Here is a 6,917-nt window from a genome sequence, read left to right as displayed (position 1 = left end):
TAAATAAATAAATGCAGATACAGTCTTAGGCTAGGGTTGCCAGATTTTTTATGCGCGAAATTAGTACGTTAGACTTTTTCATGCTAAAAAAATCAGTACTTTTCAGACATTTTTATTCAAAGCAAAATTATGACTGTAAGTATCAGATAATACTTTAAAACGCCAGAGTAGTTGTTTTTCACAATATTTTGGTATATAAATAAAATATAGTTCATAAGAAAAGTGTTATTAATTTTAACAGAGTGTACACATCATTGTACACAGTAGCCAATATTTATGACATTTGTTAATAGCAATAATGAATCACTTCCGTCTTCAGTGTTTAAATAGTCAGAGAATTCTACATATTTCACTTTAAAATTTCTTTTAATTTGAAGTTCACTTTAAAAAATTTTAATTAGAAGCCGGTTTCTTTCTTTGCCCAGGAAGCAAACTTTTTACTTAAGATCCTCTCAGTTGCTTCGTTTGAGTGTGGTTATGACAAAAAACAAAATTACATATTTTTTTAAACTGTGGAAAAGTATCACTATTTAAGGACATCATCTATAATTCCTCATGGCTTAAATTAATTTTTTCAGCTACGCAAAAACTTTGAAAGAATAAGAATTCCTAAAAAGAGTATCTCACTCTATGTCTTGTATGCAAAACTCTTTTACAATGTCAGTAAATTGTGAAAAAAGAATTGTAAGTTATAGGAAAAAGCCATTCGAATATTCAAATTTGTTGTTATTAAACTGAAAGTTATTTTCGAGATAACTAGCAACACTCGACAAAAAGATGTCAGCCTTCTTTTCAAATAATTAAACCTCCATCATACTATCGCAACTTGTACGTAACGACCCGGGGATATGCCCATAAAACGATTGACTTTTTTTTGTATTAATTTCTAGGGCATATCAAACATTATCTGAAACATGTCAACTATAATTAAATTATCTTCTTACTTTTTACAGTAGAGTTTAAGGATGTTACAACGTTATGTAAAAACCTTAATAAAATCATAAAGTATTTTGATTGAATTGAAAATTCAGTACAAATCAGTACAAATTTTGAAAAATCAGGACATTAGCGAACTGATTGAAGAAATGAATAAGAACCAGTACAAGAGTTGAATAATCAGTACTGTACTGACAAAATCAGTCGTCTGGCAACCGTATCTTAGGCACAGAGATGAGATCATTTAACATTTCTTGGTTGTATGAATTATATACATATGTACATGTTATGTACCAATAAGTTTAATTTCTTAAAAGTAAATTTAAATAATTTAATTACACATGCAAATCTTTAGCAGCTGCCCACACAGAGTGCGGGTCATTTTTGCTTACAAGTTCCTTGCATAAAATTATGCTTTGGTACTGTCAATCTTAAGTTCATTTCTTAGTTAAATTTTTATCAAAGAAAGCGTTGAAAATTTGCGTTCTACAGCCGCAGAGCTATGTGGTAATGAAATTATATTAAAAAGAAAATTGGCGAGATGCATGAAGCTATTTTCATTCATTCCATTTTTAATAGAATAAACTTTTTCCCAAAACATATCAATATTCAGATCGCTGGAAACATCAACCTCACTTAGCCTCAGTAAATTCCACTGCGTGGTTATTATATCAGGATTGCAATCTATGAGATGTGAAACTTAACAAAAGAGGTAAAATTGGTAAATCTTCTTTAGAAACTACCTTAGCTGGTGTCATTATTTGCAAAAGTTTTATATCTTCACGCTTGAAATCAAATGTTAAATTTATTTGGTCCTAAAACTCTATGTAAAACGTTAATATATTGGTTTTAACTTCAAAGATTCCAGAACAATTGACATTACTTTTCATAAATATCTCAGCTTTCGTTCCAACATAAATGCAGATATTTTAACATGATTATTTTCATTTTTAAAATCAACATTAATATGTTACTGATCGCATCTTTTTTAATAAAGTTACTCAAATGCTTTGCTAGTTGCATAAAGTATGGCAAACGAGAGCTTTCAGCTTGGAACTCTTTGTTAAGATTGTTAATTATGGGGAAAATATGCGATAGAAATAAAAAATTGCATTTGGTTTTGCAACACATTGCTTCTGCCAGATCTGCAGATAGCATACCGTTTACTTCGTAAAAACAGGAAATAAAGTTTCAAACTATCCCATTGCTCAACTTTTCTTAGCACAACGCTTCCTAGTGAAAGCCATCGTGTTTGAGATATGCCCAAGACTTTGTGGGGTTTTACCGAACAGTAGTCCTGAAATTTTTTCAGTTCATGTATCCTCTTTGGACTGTGGGAAAAGAAACTATGTATATATGTTGCAGTGTCTCAATGCCAGAGCTGGGCGATAAGAGTTAGATTACTAAACGATTAGGATTGCAGTAATCCCAACAAGCTAAAAAAATAAGATTACGATTACAGTAATCCTTCATCGGACGAACTTAGGTTACTTTAATTGTAATCCTGTATTTTCTGTTATAAGGATTTATATAAATACATATTATCCTCATGTTATCGTTTAGCGCGCATTTATATTTCGCAAATTTATAGAATTACTTCGTTTAACATTACTCAAAAAATTGTAATTAGAAAAATTGTAAATTTAAAATTATTGTAATCATTCATTCGAACGAACTTAGATTACGATTACAGTAATTGTAATTTAAAAAAAGTTTAAATTACGATTACTTCAGCCGTATGAACGATTGCCGAAATCCTAATTTAATAATTTTTGAAATTGCGATTAAAATAATCGTAATCTTAGATGCAATCGATTACACATGTAATCCTTATCACCCAGCTCTGCTCAATGCTTTTCGGCAATTTTTTACAAGCTTGAGCAAAGGTAAAGTGAGTGGCACTTTATATAAAATAAATCGGTTTCTGCACAAAATTATGTTTTCAGCCCGCCCAAAAGCCTAATTATGGCAACTTAGTTTAACTTAACGGAAAGTAGAACTTAGAGAATCAAAATGACACAGATTTCGACGTGGCATTAAGTAACGTTAAGTTCGGCTGTTCAATTATAGGCAACACCCATTTAACAGAATTTTTAAGAGAGAGCCGTAAGTTACGTTAAGTGGTCATAATCAGACCACAAGCCTCCAGCCATAAAATCCCTGTAGGGAAAAACGAACTAGTGAACCAAATTTCTAGTTCAATATTTAAAAAATAGTTGCCGGTATTGTAAAAACTTCACTGTACCTAAACTTTATTGACTGACTGTATATCTTATTTAAGTTAAGTACGACAAAAACTTTCGAAGTACTTCATATACATATAAGCTTAAAAAGAACTGAATTTACTTAAAAATCAATATGCTTAAATTTAGACAAATAAGACAAGGTGAACTAATATTTTTACTTTTAAGCAGACCGCACTTTTGTTTTTTACTTACTACTTAAGTTTAATACTACTACGACTACTAATGTCCATCTTTACTACTACTACTACTAATGTCCATCGGTGCCAGCCTAGCCGTAGTATTTTCATTCGCATCACTATTTCTTTATCGTTGGGAAGCTCATACAGGTCATCGTTCCATTGTTGTCTGTATTCGCCACCGGCAACACGAAAAAGCTCGTAAATCTTTCGCAGAATCTTTCTCTCTAAATCTAAGCCGCCTCATTAGATATTTTCATTGCCCATGTTTTTTTTCAATTCGAAGCACATAATCATATAACTTATACATCGAGCCCTAACCGCCAAAATAACGTAAGCGACGTTTTTTTCAAAATTTTCTTTTTGGTGCAGAAAAGCATCTAGATGCTCCAGGAATATTTTTGCATCAAAAAGAAAATTTTGAAACAAATGTCGCTTACGTTATTTTGGCGGTTAGGGCTCGATATACCTACGCAAAACCGCATCAGCAAAAACCGATTTGATTCAAGACATATTTCTTTCACTTTATAGCGCACTCGATGAAACCGTATTCAAAAGTAAACAAAATCTGTTGGTTTTAAATAAGATCTGCTTCAGTTGAAATCTGGCAGGTATTAAATAGCAAAAAAACTAATTTAAATGTGAGTAATTCAATCGAAACTTTTTTAGAACCTTCTTTTATTTCTAATTAAATGAAAGATTTACAAATATTATTAGAATTAATTTCCACGCCAAAATACCCGTACTTTAGAGATGACACCCACCATTAATACTTGGACATTCCTTTCGTTGATCGATTATTGAAGCCGTGCATTTTGTTTTTTTTCTAATTTTGATTTCATATGGGCCCAATAACGCTCGATCGTTTGCTGCTCTGGGCAATTCGGAGGATTGGCCTCTTTTAGTACAATGTTGATTCCATTTTGTGAATAAAACTCTTGCTCTTTTTTGCACAATGGCTTGTTGCCAGATAAGGCCAAAACAATACAGGCTCTCAGAACAACACTCCAGGTGCAACAACACGTTCAGAAATATTCGGATTCCTTTTTAAAGTCCTTAGAACATCCTTCTCCGCTATTTTATTTATACTGCCTGATTTTCCGCCAGATTCCGCCTTTCTCTCAATGCTGCCATTTTTCTTGATATTTGATAATACATTTTGAACCGTCTGCGTTCCAATTTTTCGCAATTTTACTAACCGACATTGGGAGATGTGTGGATTTTGCNTACGTTCCAATTTTTCGCAATTTTACTAACCGACATTGGGAGATGTGTGGATTTTGCATGAAATCGTCCAAAATCAATTTTCTTTGCTGAAGTTCTTTGCTCTCCACATCACTTATTTTTAAAGTTACGCATACGAAAATTAACTGTAATAAAAAACACCGATAGCAAAACCAGCACACTAAATAAATGGCTGATCGAGTAGTCTATAACAAAGTTGTGCTGTGTAGAGTGCTGCCAGATTTTAACTGAAGCAGATCTTATTCGACATTTGTTCAATAATAAATCTGTGCGTTGGACCGAAATGGAAGCGAACAGTAATATAAATTTATTATAATAATTATTCAATTAAAACAGGGTTGTCTAAAGAAAACTAGCCAACTTTGACCTTGCGTTAAAAGAATTATGCGTTTATATTTGTTTTCTAAACGATGTGGGAAATAAAAAACCGATTTGGAAACAAATACGGGAATGTAGGCACAACGTTCATATTGTCTTTATGCTTAATTGAGAAATATAGCCAGATTCTTCAGCCTGTGGCCAACGGTACCCCCGTCGGAAAACCCGGATGTAATTAAGTGTAATTTTTGTTGTTTTTTTTTTTATAAAAAATATAGTTCATTCATTGAAAAAATCGCGGAAATCCATGTTTAATACTTTGTGCAATATTTAAAAAACAAATTATACAAGCTTACGTACAAATTTCGAGCTTTTTAATTAGATTTATTAGCACANTGGATGTAATTAAGGTTAATTTTTGTTGTTTTTTTTTTATAAAAAATATAGTTCATTCATTGAAAAAATCGCGGAAATCCATGTTTAATACTTTGTGCAATATTTAAAAAAAAAATTATACAAGCTTACGTACAAATTTCGAGCTTTTTAATTAGATTTATTAGCACAGCAAACACAATTTACCTTTATATGGAAGAAAACCGTAACATCTTCGACGAAAGAATACTAAAAAATCAAAGGTAATTTTCAGCCATTTGACATGTAGGGATAGGCTTGGGGTAACCCCCATGCGCATCACAATGGGCCTCTGCGGCCTCCGAGTGAACTCTTTTTCAGAGCTGCCCGTTTAACCTAACCTAACCTTCAGCCAATTGGAACTTTACTTTATTGTATTAACTAGAATTCAATGGGCTCCAAAACTGCATATAGCCCAGTCAAGTTTGCTCAAAAAATAGTGGAAAGCTTACAATAATTCGCATGAAACTGATAATTGGTACGAGTTTTGCGAACACCATTATGATTGAAATGTCAAAAGTTCCCATCGATCACACGTCTGCAAAAAAATTTATTCAATGTCAAAGGTCACATAAATTGCTTTTTCGCATTTTTCAGCCAAATTGCCCGGTAGGTAAAAGTAGGTGAGACGAAAGTGTAGATTATACAATTGTCTATAAAAACTGTTATAACATTTTTCTTCCTAACAGGGCTCTTACACGATATGTACTTGCATATGTAAATGCTACTTTTTTCCTTGTACTCGTACGCATGGGCGTAGCCAGGTAGGGGCAGGGGGTGCTCGAGCCCGCTCCCCCCCTAACTTTCAAATTTTCCTCGTATATATATAAAATAGTACCCTGAAATGCCAGCTTAATAGGGTCGAGCCCCCCCCTAAATTTCATTCTGTCTACGCCGATGCTCGTACGTATTATATATTAGAACGTATCAGAAAAGTAGTATTTGCATATGGAAATACATATCGTCTAAGAACACTTTAAGGAGTCTATAATCGAAATCCGGAAATCCGGAAATCCGGTCGGATTTTAGCTAGTATCCGTCCGGAAAAACGGCCGGATAAGCCGGCTTCCGGATATTTACCGGATAGCCGACACATCCCTACTATTTTCTTGTAATTACACTGTACAGCACTCGGCTGGGTATTGGACCAAACCAACTTTTTTTAAGAGACTGAGTCATAAGTAAAAAAAGTAAGTTCTCCGTTTTTCGAAGTTAGCCTCCGAAATCAAGATATGGGCCTTCGAAGTTCGAAATTGGACCTTTGGTAAACAATTATTTTTAATTATTGCATGTAAAAAGGAAAAAAAGTAAAAATACAGACGTCAAAAGTCAGATCTTCGAAAAATTAAAAACTTAATATNGAAAAAAAGTAAAAATACAGACGTCAAAAGTCAGATCTTCGAAAAATTAAAAACTTAATATTTCAGAAATTTTTGAACTAATTTTTAAAAGATTCATATCGTTGTAAAGGTAATTTAACCACCTTTCTTGCGATATGCACATTTGTATGTGCACAAGTGCGCTCGGGTATTAAAAAGGTATTTTTTCCTTTATATGTGTTTTTTCGTAAATTTAAAAAACGAAG

This window comes from Rhagoletis zephyria, unplaced genomic scaffold (genome assembly GCF_001687245.7).
Source record: "Rhagoletis zephyria isolate East Lansing unplaced genomic scaffold, Rhagoletis_zephyria_1.1 Rzeph_scaffold_01112, whole genome shotgun sequence".
Taxonomy (NCBI): Eukaryota; Metazoa; Arthropoda; class Insecta; order Diptera; family Tephritidae; genus Rhagoletis; species Rhagoletis zephyria.
This window is presented reverse-complemented; position numbering follows the sequence as displayed.